Source organism: Diceros bicornis, chromosome 37, assembly GCF_020826845.1.
Source record: "Diceros bicornis minor isolate mBicDic1 chromosome 37, mDicBic1.mat.cur, whole genome shotgun sequence".
NCBI lineage: Eukaryota > Metazoa > Chordata > Mammalia > Perissodactyla > Rhinocerotidae > Diceros > Diceros bicornis.
Window position 1 is genome coordinate 1,773,888 of NC_080776.1, and position 13,385 is coordinate 1,787,272.

At 43.3% G+C, this 13,385-nt stretch overlaps 1 protein-coding gene across 1 annotated transcript in view; it reads left to right on the forward strand.

Annotated features, from left to right (window-relative positions):
- The window catches only part of CPS1 (carbamoyl-phosphate synthase 1), a 361,797-nt gene that overhangs the window by 176,847 nt on the left and 171,565 nt on the right, over window positions 1-13,385 (forward strand). The gene's annotated exons all lie outside the window — the stretch shown is intronic.

Here is a 13,385-nt window from a genome sequence, read left to right on the forward strand (position 1 = left end):
TCACTTTTGAAAACAGCATAAGGATTGGATCCAAACTTATTTGGGGAAGAGTGTACAATTGTTGTGAAAGTTCAAATATAGTCAGAGCAGAACAAATCCTCTCTTTGTTCGTTGGAAAAACTCAAAGATTTGAATTACTGGAAATCATATAGAACTCATTTCTTTTGTTTGTTTGTTTTGTTAGAGAACCATCCCAAAGAATTCCTCCTGGGTTCTGGATCCAGAGAAAAATGCTTGACATTTAGTACCTGCGTTAGTTTTCTAGGGCTGCCATAACAAAGTACCACAGACTGAGTGGCTTAAACAACAGAAATTATTGTCTCACAGTTCTGAAGGCTAGACATCCAAGGTCAATATGTCTGCAGGGTTGGTTTATTCTGAAGCCTCTCCTTATCTTGCACATGGCCGTCTTCTCCCCGTGTCTTCACTTGGTCTTCTCTTTGTGTGTGTCTGTATCCTAGTCTCCTCTTCTTATAAGGACACTAATCGTATTGGATTAGGGCCACCCTAATGACATCATTTCACCTTAATTACCTCCTAAAGAACCTATGTGTCCAGACACAGCCACACACTAAGGTCCTGGGAACTGGGACTTCAACATAAGAACTGGGTGGGATGCAATGCCCCCCATAAGAGTACCTATGTTTTCACTTGTGGTTATGGTGACTGAACACATAATACAGTTTGATTGTTGATGATTTTTCGAGGACCATTCCACTTTTAATAAATTTAGAATATTTTTTTTTGGAAAAATATTATAATGTTCCTTCTCTTAATTTGGGAATCTGTCTTGTGTGAACTCTCAGGAAACAATCATTGTATTATTGCCTTTAAAACAGAATACCTCTAGAAATCTGGGAAGGTCTATTTTAAACAGAGAAAACAAGTATCATTTGAGCGCTCTTTAGCTCTAGTCTAAGGCTTTAATTTCAAAATGTTATAATGTGTATTAGTCAGAGCAAAAGCTAAGTTACAGCTACAAAGAGGATTAAAAACACAATCGCTGAAATGAATAGAAGTTTATTTTTCTCTTATTTCAGGTTAGCTTTGCTCCGTGTGGCTGTTCAGGATCACAGATTCCTTCTATCTCGTTGTTCTTCCCTCTCCTGGTGTGTGATCCTTGTCGGCAAGGTCCCTGCGGGTCTGCGTGGGAGGGTTGGAAGACACAGAGAAGGGCACATCTGACACTGTCGGCCCCAGACCTGGAAGTGGGGCCCATCACTCCCCACACGATGCACCGGTGAGAACTGAGTCACAGGCCGCTCCCGGTGCCTGGGAGGCTGAGAAATGAGGTCTTGCTGAGTGCTGTGTGCCCAGCCACAATGAAGGAAGCGGGGGACTGACTGATGGCCAGTTAGTGGTCCCCAGTGCACAATGGAAGTTCTAGTAACTGACACCACGTGCCTACTATCAGAGGGTCAACATTCTTCAGTTTCTGTGGTCTTCCCTTTGCCTCCGGTCCCCTAGCAAACATGCCTTCTCTGCTTCCTCCTACATATTCCCTTGAACTTTCTTCAATTGGGTCATTGACCCATGGTAGAAGACAGATCATAACATTCCATAGTCTTTCTTTTTTCTAGAAAGTTCTCCCGTCTCTCAAAAACAAAAACACAACAAAACACACACACGCACAAAATCAGGCAAACACCTTTTAGTTTTTTCCCTTTTCTCCTAAGTGTCACATCTTTTGTGGAGTGTACCTGTTTGCTTTTCAGCTCCAAGGAGCGTACAGCGAGAGTTCTCTATGCTGGAGTTTACTGTCATCGTGCTGTTGGTTTGACATCCAGCTGGGACCATGTGATACTGAAGCCATTTTTCTGTTTCGTTCACAGTGCGGAGTTCATGGATTGACAGGAGCTGCTGCCAGTGGAGGAAACAAGAGCGTAAGCAGAGGTGCACCACGCGGCACACTCTTAATCTCCCGGGGATAGTACTGCCCGTGGTGCTGGCAGCGTCTCCTCCCTCCCACATCAGGAGCGTCATTAGTGTGCTGACAGATCCCCTTCTCTAAATGCACCTGCTGAGCGAGAGCTGCCATTCTGTGAAGCACAGATGCGCTGGGGTTTCCTCGGGAGGTTTCCTCGAGAATACTGTGAGTACAGAAAGTTGGTAAAACTGAATAAACGTTTAAACTGTTTTTTTCCTCTCTACACTTAACGTTTGAGAGGGATTTTGATCAACAGTGTTAGTCCATGTCCTTACCAGCAAAATGCAAAAGAGGCTTTCCTCTTTATTGTTGAAAATCTGTGCCTATGTGGTGTTGTTAAAGTTACGCAGGTCCGCATTTCTCTATATGCTTAAGATACAGGATGAAGGTAGAGATGGGAAGCGTCTGCTATAGGATTTCTCACCAGAGCAGCCTTCTCGCCACAAGGAATCATTGTTCAGGTGGTCACGTGTGCTTCCGTCCCTTCTCTGCCACGCGAAGCTCACCTGTGGAGCGAGACGCTGTCTTACGGAAGCCTGGAGATCATCGTCCCACTCTGAGGTGCCCTCCTGGCATGTCGGGCAGTCTACTCCTGGCAGGGAAGGTGACCAACAGAGAGACCCTCTGGCCCCTGTAGTCCCTCTTTTAAGCTTCACAATTGCCTCACGGCAGGTGCTTTTCAATCGTTTGAAGGAGAAACTTCAGAGTTTTCCGAGTTGCCTGGTAGCCACGTTATTTGCACTTACTTTTTCCTTTCTACCTGCCGTAAGAGGCGAGAGTTCAGAGGTGTGGGTGAGTAGCTATGTGAGTGGATTATACTTTATGATAGGAGGCAGGAGAAGCTGCCACTTCAGGGCACCGAGGATTTGGCAGTGTAACTTACAGACCTAGAAGGGAGCGTCAAGAATCCAGCTGGTTCACCCTGCCGCTGCCCCCTAGGATCACCTGGGACTGACCACGTTACTGGTCAGCCGGTGGCTGGGGTGCAGAGCAAAGGGCTGCAAGTGCCAGCACTGTCGCTGCGGGAGGAGCTGGCTCCTTTGCTGTCGTCACAACACCGGGGCTGAGCCTCAAAGCCTGGGTCCAGGGCTGCTCTCGGAGCTGGCTCAGAAAGCCAGGATCAAATCCTCAGGCTACGGTGACAGATGGCACTAGACTTCCGGTGGTGAACGTGATGCAGTCTATACAGAAGTCGGAATACACTGATGTACACCTGAAGGTTATGTGTTATAAACCAACGTGACCTCAATACAAATAAATGGGACACACATAACACAAAAGCAAATACTCAGGCTAATTTCCTGCCCCTCTGAGTGAAAGGATGTGAAATCCACAGTTATACAACACTTTCCCAGGGTAACTTCTAGTTCTAGGGCAGTAATTCTCATACGTTGTGCCCCTCGGGAGCTTATTCAAAATACAGATTCTCAGACTTCACTGCCAGAGATTTGATTCAGGAAGGTTGGGCTGAGTCTGCATTTTTTAGAAACAAGTTTCTTCATATGATTCTTTTGCAGACTAAAGTTTGAGAAATGCTGGTGAGAGAGAGAGAGAGAGAAAGAGAGAGAAGATCTTGAATACAAAGTCCATGGTGTTTACAAGGTAACAAGTAGACAGAAATTCGGTGAGTTATCATACCCTCCATTTTATATTTGATACACTGAGGCTCCTAAAGTATTTCCCGGGCTACTGTTCAAAAGAAAGAAAGGAAGGAAGAAAGAAGGGAGGAAGGAAAGAAGGGAGGGACGGAGGGAGGAAGAACAAAGAAAAGAAGGCGAGAGGTGTCTGTGCATGCTAACCTAATATACCCTGAACTTACAGGTAGATGTTTCATCTGAGATCCTTCCAGAAGAGGAGCAGTCATAACTTCTTTTGGCAGTCAATTAGGGTTTCTAACATCCTTGTATTTACAGGAGTTCTTTCTTAGATCTAACCTAAATACCTCTCAACCACAAGTTTCAACATGTTTTGAGCAAGGTGGAGAACAACTAGTCAGGACAAGTCCTTGCCAAGTTTTAAAACTTTAACTTGATGCTCTTCAAGCAGCATGATTCTGCTTCACACCTTTTCATCTCAGGGCCTGACTGAGAGCTCTTTAATAAAGCCAGGGGCCAGGCAGAGCAGTGCTGAGGGGACCGGGGGTTTGCTGTCACTTTGTGTGTAAAGGCTCATAAACCTTCCAGAGCATCTGGCGTTGTCGGCAGAACCACAAAAGGGCCAAGAAGGGGAGATTGGTCCACAGCCCCTTCCTAGTAGCAGCATCTACTGTTTTCGGGCCTTGGCTGTGTGTCACACACTTTACTTGAGTCACGTCCTTGGGTCCCTGGAACAGTCTCACGAGTAGCCACTACTATTAATATCCTGCTTTTACACGTGAGGAAAATCGAGACTCACAATGTTGTCACTTTTCCAGGGCCACCATTGGGCAAGTGGTGACCCCAGACCTCTGACTCGAGGGCCGGTATGCTGAACCACACATTATCCCCCTTCCTCCCCCCAGAAGCCTCCAGCCCTCAAGACTTTGACCCCCTCCCTCCCCCACTGACATCAAGGCTCCAGTGCTGTCTCTTGGCTACTCAGACCTCCTCGTAATCCACCCTCCATCATAAATTCCTAACTTATCCCTCCTGCTCCAAACCTGTGTTTCTCTTGCTCTGAATATTTAAGGGTGGAGTTCAAATAATGCAGATGTATATGGTGAGAGACAAACCTTTTATATTCGTCTGTGAAAGTCACATTATGTCTGTTTCCACGTATTTTGTTTATACACAAGTCTGGCCCTGCCTGGATATGTAAGGGTTGGGCATCTGAAATACCTTCAGATTATACTCTCTGATTCATTTGTTGGTTCTTTTGTTTATTCATTGTCTCGTTTACTCTTTTTTCCAGTGAGTGTTTCACGAGGATGTTTCTGAAGCGCCTGTTGTGTTCCAGGTTTTGGGAATACAAAAATAAAAGGTGTGGTTTCTGATCTAAAGTATCTCTCAGTCTGGTTAGAAGATGAACAGGTAAACAGAAGATTACGATATACATAAACGTTCTGCTATAGGATGTGCAGGAAACTGTGGGAACTCATAGGGGGTACCTAACCCAGCCCTGGCAGTCGGGGAGGGTCCTGGCGGGTGGTATCTGAGCTGAGTCTGGAAGGAAGTAGAGCAATGAGCTAAGTAAAGGTGAGCAAAAAAATTCTAGAATTTTATATAAATAGAATAATATATTATGTGCTCCTCCTTTTTTTCACTCAGCATAACTATTTTGAGATTTATTCATATTGCACGTATCAATAGTTCATTTCTTTTTACCGTTCAGTTGTATTCCATTCTGTAGACATACACAATTTGCTTCTCCATTCACCTGTGGATGAACATTTGGGTCATTTCCAGTTATTGGCTATCACAAACAGAGGTACTAGTAACGTGTACAAGTCTTTGTACGGATGTACGTTTTCATTTCTCTTGAGTAAATACCAGTGGAATGGCTGGGTAGTATATTAAGTGTATGTTTAACTTTAAGAAATTAATAAACTGTTTACCAAAATGGTTGTACCATTTCACATTCCCACCAGCAGTGTATGAGAGTTCCAGTTCCCTCACGTACTGGCCGACACTTGGCGTGTTCAGTCCTTTTAATTTTAGCCATCCTAGTGGATTTGTAGTAGTATCTCCTTGTGGTTTTAATTTCCTTAGTCACTAACACTCTTGAACATCTTTTCATATGCTTATTTGAAAACCATTTATCTTTTTTGGTGATATGCCTGTTTAAATCCTGTGCCCCTCTTTTTATTAGGGTGTTTGTTTTCTTAATAGCTTTGACAGTTCTTTATATCTGCTGAGCACAAGTCCTTTATCAGATATGTGATTTGTAAATGTTTTTCTCCCGGGCTGTAACTTGCCTTTTTATTTTCTTAACAGTGTCTTTGAAGAGCATCTAATGATTGGTCATTTTTGGGGAGTACAAGTGTCCAGAATCCTTGCTCCAATCGGGGACACTGAAGGGACATCTGAGATCCAGAGCTCCCTACGGGACGGGCAGGGCGTCTTTGCAGCTGCACTGTGGTCAGCTTCTCCATCTGCTCCACCTGCCTCCTCGCCTCTCTACAGCCCTCATTCAGGAGGGCACTCCACAAGACCCTCTGATGTGCAAGTCTCTGTGTCAGAGTCGCAGGAACCAAGCCTCAAACAGGACCGGTGGCTGTTCTGGCTTACTTTAAATCCTTACTCTGTGCATGAATCCTGCCCCAAACACACAGAAAAAACCGAAGCACATCTTTGTCCCTAGTTACAATTTCTGGAAATAAAGTCTAGCTCAAGAATATTCTTCACCTTCTATGCTCTTGTTTCCTTAAAGAATCTATACGTCACTTTCTCAGAAGGATCTGTGGAATAACGTGCCTCTCTGCTTGCCTTTCATGTGGCTCTAGATGTAACCCTCCCACTGCCCCCAGCTTCTTCCCTGCCAGCCTGTTGTCACCTCTCTCCTGCCCTCAGACCTCAGCCATTTGGATATTCAGTAGGGGGATTTGCACTCTGGTGTCTTACGACTAGCTGGTACAAGTGACAGACGGACCCTGATATATAACAGATTAAGTCTGAGTCATCTGAATTTTGTGACAGCTCAATAACTTAGACATGGGAGTGGCTCAGGCTGTCTCAGGGAGTGGAGAACAGAATGGGCTTGTCTGAACCTGCATTTGGAAAACACGTTACATAAGACAGAGAAAGCATCCATTGTGAGTAGTAAGGAATGAGGGATGAGGAGGTTGATAGAAATTACACTAAGGTTCCTCCAAGCCACCCCTTGGCATGGGCGTTCTCTGAGTGACGTGCTGTCTTGATGTCTCAGATTATTTCAGGTGTTGTTTCGTACATGGTGGAGCCCTTTTTCTTTTTTTAAAGCTAAATCTGATTTCTCTTTTTTAGTTTTCTTTTTCCCCAATTCGTCTTTCCTCATTCAAGTGTTTGGATAGTAAATTTACCTTTACACATGTTTGTGCTCCCAGCTACACGTATCAATTTGTAAAAAGCCAAATGGAGAATAGTTTAGCCTCAGTGAAATGTCAGGAAAATGCCCAGAATGCGCCAGTGCAGCACTGGAGTTTCCAATTTTGAGAATGGAATTAGGCCACTAAATCAGTTTTCCTGCCTGTGTCAGGCACCATAGGGATATGACCCAGTTCTTTAAAAAAAGGGCATCTGAACCTCACTCAGTCTAACTCACAGGCCTGTGCTGGGACCTGCGGGAAACCTTTGGATTGAAACTAATTGAATCTGCATTGAAATGGCCTTTTCCTTTCTTTGTTAAGTATCTGACTTGCTCTACAACCTTTTTCTTTGGCTTGCTTGCATTATTCTTTTTTAGCTGCACAAATTGGCTATCCTCCAAGGTTGAAAGAGAGGAAAGAAAAAGAAAAGAAAAAAATCAGGACTGAATCATGCTGTCTGTTAGATCATGGGTGTAACTTTCCCTCCGTGTTGGAGGAAAAGACACACCTCCTCTGGTTTAGCTGGGAGACCAGCCAGTTGCCAACACAAAGTGTTATTATAATGTCTCCAGTGCCATAGTTGGAGCGAAAACATCTTTTCTATTTGAAAAGTGAGGAAGGATGACAACATATGTCTGGGCCCGTGATTCTCATTCAGACCCGTACCATCAAAGCTCTGCTTCTGATTGCAGGCTGAGTGCTCATGACCACATTTCCCTTCCAGGGCCTGACAGATTGTGGGTTTCCAACTGTCTCCTTGTTATCATGCTGCCTGTTCCCTCTATCCACGCCTGCTGCGCCTGCTGTGGTAGTGATTGTTCTGTGTACAGGTACCATCGCTTTCCACTGTGAGCAGAAATAAACCAATGGTTTTATCAGTGACTGTGCAAATTCCACCCATCTTTTGGGCAATAACTGAAAGTTCTCTCTTGGGAAAGTCGTGTTTTCCTTTGGGAATTGTGGGTTAAAAATTCGTTTGCCGCTCTGCCTATATCCCATTTCCCACTCCCCCATCCCTTTTACTTTTTAATTTCTAATTGCATCTCATAGCTAGAAAAATGGTAGAAATGTTAATTTTTTATGTCCTATAGAAAAAAAAGTGAACATTTTTCCCCAAGTAGGTTTACTGAGATTTTTCTGGCAAAGCTAAGAGAAGGCTTAGTGGACTGCAGATTCATAGTTTTCATGAATATCCCTCTAATCCTTACTTTCACACAAAGCTGGGAAATTGAAGATGCAATAGATTATTAAGGATTATTACAATTTGTTCATTGGAGAGCTTAGTAAGAAAATTACATATTATTTTAACATTGGAAAGATTATTTGGTCTACACTGCAAATTTGTGGGTGATGGGGAATCTTAACTCTGAGGCCTAGATCAGTGCAAACAGCCCTGCAGAAGGAAATCTTTACTTACCTTTTAGGACTGAAGAATATACACCCCAGGGTTTAAAGGGAAAGGGGTCCTCCCTTCTCTCTCCCAACTGATACTCCTTACCTCTGGGGAGTTAGTTTGACTTGAGGAGTGAGGCGTTCAACTGCTGATGACTTTGTTTTGAATTTCTGGCTGCAGAACCTTCCAGAGGAGGGACCGAGTCTCTGCTTGGGTACAGTACAGGTGGATGTGGTTGGCACTGACATATCTTAGGAATGAATGCTTTCCTCCTGTATGTTGACTTGACAGCAGTGGAGCCATCCAGGGACAGGGCTGCTCCACTGTCATCTGTGAGTAGGAGAGAAACTTCCCTTCCCTGGCACATCAGTCTGCTAGCACTTTGACATTTCCAATTCAGAGGTCACCGGAGCAAGTTAATAAATATTTTGTAAGGAGCAATCAAGGATATGGAAATCTAGTTTAATCCAAAAATCATAAAATGAGGAGACAGAGCCATAAACCAGTTGCAGGACCTCAGTCATACTTGCTTTTCCTCAAACTGTCATTAGAATGAAAGGAAGGAAGGAAGGAAGGAAGGAAGGAATAAATGAGGAAAGAAAGAAAAAGAAAGAAAAAAAGGAAGGGAAAAAAAGAAGAAAGGATGGAAGGAAGAAGGGAAGAAAAGAAGGAAGAAAGGAAGAAAGAAACTATACACAACCTTGCTTCTGTTGAAGAGGGATGCAGCTGTTATCAGTGCTCTCCATGTTATGTCATCAGCATATCAGCATTGTTCTGCACTCAGGATAGCACTTAGGAGAACTCTTAGAGCTGGAGCCTTATCTCTAGTAGTGATATTCTCAAAGATTATCAGGGTATGCGTTAAGTTTATAGACTTACTTCTGACCGCAAACTGTCCCCAGTATAGATTATAATTGTGCATAATCCCCCCTTTCCTCTCCTGCACAGCCATGATGTGCTTCTCTTTGTGGATTTATGTGACCTAAGTAGATCCATCTCAGCATTGGTTGTACGAAATAATTTTGCATCAAATACATGCATATAACTGTAATAAATAAATTATGTCCTAAGTGATTTTACAACAGCATTTTAATTGCAGAATTGAAAACTTAAAAAAGATGCCTGTTAACATCTAAACTTACCCGCTGCCACTTGAGCTCCTGGGGTTCTGGTTGTGGTGTTAAGTGGATCATGTCCGTAGAGAGGGGATTCCAGGATACTTGTGGAAGGTAGTGGGGTTATGAAGAAGGGTGCTTATTGGCCTAATTAACAGTGACAGGATATATCAAAAACAAGAAGAGAAGCTCTCTTCCTTCAATGATGAGCCATGGCTGTGAGTAACAAAAGCTGGATTCCCTGGAAAATTGAAAGTGGGATTGTTCTGTTTTTGTACCATTGAACCATCATCTAAAATTTGGGCCACACTTTACACGTTTACCTGATGAACTTGTTGGTTTGCTAATGTAATTCTCAAAAAGCTAAATTGACACTTTGTGTGTGTGAAATAAGAACATTGTCCACAGAGCCCTAGCTTGGGAGTCTAGTCCTGTTTCTGCTTCAGAAGTCTCTTCTCTCAGAGAAGTTCCTTAAAACTCCAAGGTCCCTGTATTCCTCATCTATAAGATGCAGAATATGGGAGCAAAGCTGGAAAATTCCCTTGAGGGCTAGTGGTGCCCTGGACTGGGACACTTTATAATGTTTCCAGGGAGCTAATTTCTGGATTAGTCAGTTTATAAACAAATTCTTTTGATGTGAACGTTTGAATTGTGTACTGGCAGGACTGTTTGAATAATTGACTTGAATGACTTTAATGGGTTGGAAGAGAGTGTTTTGTTTCTTTGGGTGATATAATTACTGCCTGTCTTGAGTTCCCACAGGAATGATTTAAATGTTGGGTGTATTTGAATTGCACTGGTTGTACAAGTGTGCATTTGATATCTGTGGGTTCGTTTAATTCTCCCTGGTGATCTGACCGTACCATGACAATGGGCGGTTACTACCTTGCCACCACCGTTAGGGCATCAAGTCTCCAATGATTCCCTCCTGGAAAGAGATGCAAGGTCACCTTGAGCAGATTTGTCAGCACGAGGGAGCTGTGGATGCCTCTCTCCTCTGGGAGCATCTTCTGTTGGAGGGCCAGGCCTTCCCTCAAGCCTGTTAACCTGAGGAATACTCGTATTATCCACTCTCTCAGTTCTTCCTTCTTCTTAGCAGGGCCTGCATGGAGACTTGAGGGTGGAAGTGACAAAGCTCATCCAAGTGCGGCTGAGCCGTTGGCAGTACCCAGCACTGTGGTACGGGGAGCTGCAGGTAACCAAGGCCTGCTGGCAGGGCTGAAGGCCACAAAGGAGGCTGCTGCGAATTTAGGTTGAGGCCAAACCGATATACCAATCACCAGGAATCAGGCTTCATTATCCCTCTGGAATTCTATAACATTCATCATTTGGAAGTTTCTAAATGTGTTATAAGCAACAGCAGTATTTGATGGCTGGAGAACCTTTAGACGTAGTTCTGTAGTTAATGATCCACAGCTTTACGCTTTTTACATACAGAGAACTAGAAGTTCCAAAAGGTTACGTTAACTGCCCCAGTCCTCCAGCAAGTCACTGCAGCAGTCAGAAATAGGACAGCTACGGTGAACGGGTAGTGGACAATTTCTTTTCTTGTTTAAAAAATGCAAGTGAAAGCATTTCATATCGTTGAAGTTTGATGATCTGCAGAAAATAACTTTTAATGTGTTATTTGGATGAAGCATAGAGTATGTGTGCCTTCTGTCCTCCACTAGGAAGCCCAGAGGGCCACTGGTCACAAAGAACTCAGTCGAGGATATTTTGTTTCTTACCTGCCTTGCTGATATGAATTTTAGGATTATATGTCTTGGGATACGTAGTAAGAGTACCCCAAAATCTAATTACCAGTAACTACAATGAAAGGAGATAGTTCTCTATTTCACATTTTTTTTTTTAACTTTTTTGTGTTGTGACTGTTTTGGTAGTCGGGTGAAGCCTTTCACTCCTCCTCAGAATAGTGTTTTTAAACACACAGTATAAAATACACAGGATTCCAAGAAAACACATCACATTGAAATACAGTTATCAACATAATTTAAAAATTGTGGTATAGTAATATGTGTGCTTCTTATTACACATTAAATAACAGAATCTAATGGCGGCCTAACAATCATCATAAATCTAAATTAATGACGTGCAGTTTTTTAAGATATCTGCAAAAACTGCAATGAGAAGTAAAAATATCAATAAATTCTCTCTGAGACAAAATTACAGATACTGCTGATCCTGCTGTGGTTTGGTACCTGCATTTGTATTTAAATGAAATACTAAATTTTAGTTAGATGTTAGTGAAAATGAATGATGTAATTTAATTTTTTGTTCTATTTATGTTCATGGATCCTTTAAATTCTATTTATCCTTTAAATTCGATTTAAGTTCATGGACCCCACTCTGTGGGTTCAAGATGAAGAACGCCTTCTCTGTTGGGTTTCCAAGTCATCTTTCATCATTTGCTTCCCCAAGATGATGTTCAAATAGGTTTTCAAATAGACGGCAGACTAGTGGCTTCACTGGAGGTGAACACAGTGTGGTCAGCAGAAGACTGTGGTAAGGACGCAGGCTGGTGAATCCTAGATCAAATTATAGAGTAATAAAGTGTTTTTTTTTTCTGTCCCATTCACCATCCTTTCTGCATAATCTTCCTCCAAGTCAGGTGCTCAGTGTTTCTGAGTGCTATGAACAATTCAGTTGGATGTAGTTCCTAGGGCCAATGCCTTAGCCTTTACATGGATGTATAAGTATGTATATTTACATAGTCTACAGGTAGATGGCGCTATATCATCCAAAGAAATCCAGTGCCAATGACGGATTTTGGGGTTCTTTGGTGCCTGGGTAGATGGGTAGAGGGATATTTTTGACCCTTATGATACCTTTCCGTCACCTTCTGGTTAACTCTCTCGCTCACTCATCAGCTGGTTGTAGGTTTTATTCAGCAAGCAGAGGAAGGCCTTCTTTCTCAGTTTGCTCTTGGTTCTACTTATCCTGGCAGAAACATCTCCCTGGGGGCAGGCAAATGCTCTTTCAAGTTGAACATCTCATTTGCAGCGCTGTCAGTGAGCTGATAGCCATTTGTAGTTTGCGGAGGAATGATTTCATTCATGTGAGTGAACAGATGGGTTAATAAAGCTGTCTGAAGTTGTAGCCTGGTTCACAAGCTATTTCAGGGACATCCGTCATGGCGCCATGACGCTGAACGCTGGGCTACCAACGGTCTATGAGACTATAAACACCTTGAAAACCAGGGTTAACCTCGTCTAAACCAGGCCCGTGTCAACACAGAGTAGAGAGGTGTGCTTTACTCTCGGCTTTAAGAGGTAAAGGCGCAGGGTACGCTGCATAGAGAAAACAGTTACGCTATGACAAAAAATTAATTCCATAAGAAAGAACTAAAATCAGTTGCGTGCCATTTTACTCTGTGTTTTCTTTAGTTCCTAACTTCTCTCTAACTATAAAATGGCCTTGGCAGCTTGAGAAATTGATTGCACAGATGCAAACACACTTTTTAAAGAATTGACACCCCATGGGCTTTAGGTGAAGGGACTCTTTTAAATTGGTTTGCACTTTGTTCCCGAGCTCTCTAACTTTTTGTGGTGAGGGCGGTTGTGGTTTACACTTCACTGCAGTGTGCCCTGAGATTTGTTCCGAAGTCACGTAAGAGGGGAGGGAGAGAAAAGAGTGGGGAGGCTGCGTTTGGCTGGGCCTCTGCTAGGCGTAACCGTCAGAGCGCACAGGGCTGCGCGTCTGAGCCCGATGGCGCAGGCCATGCTCTCAGCCCGGCTGCTTGTCGGAGGAACCTGGGAGCTTTTAAAACATCCCGATTAAATCAGAACCCCTGGGGTGGGGCTCCGCCTTCGGTATGTATTAAAAGCACTCCAGGTGATGCTTATGCGCTGCCAGGGTTGAGAATTATTGGTAAAATGGATGTGAATATCAGTCTATGAACTCAAAAGGGCAAAAAACAGAACTGTACCTCATTTTTTATTCCTAACCTCAGTTTCGCTATCAACCTCCTTT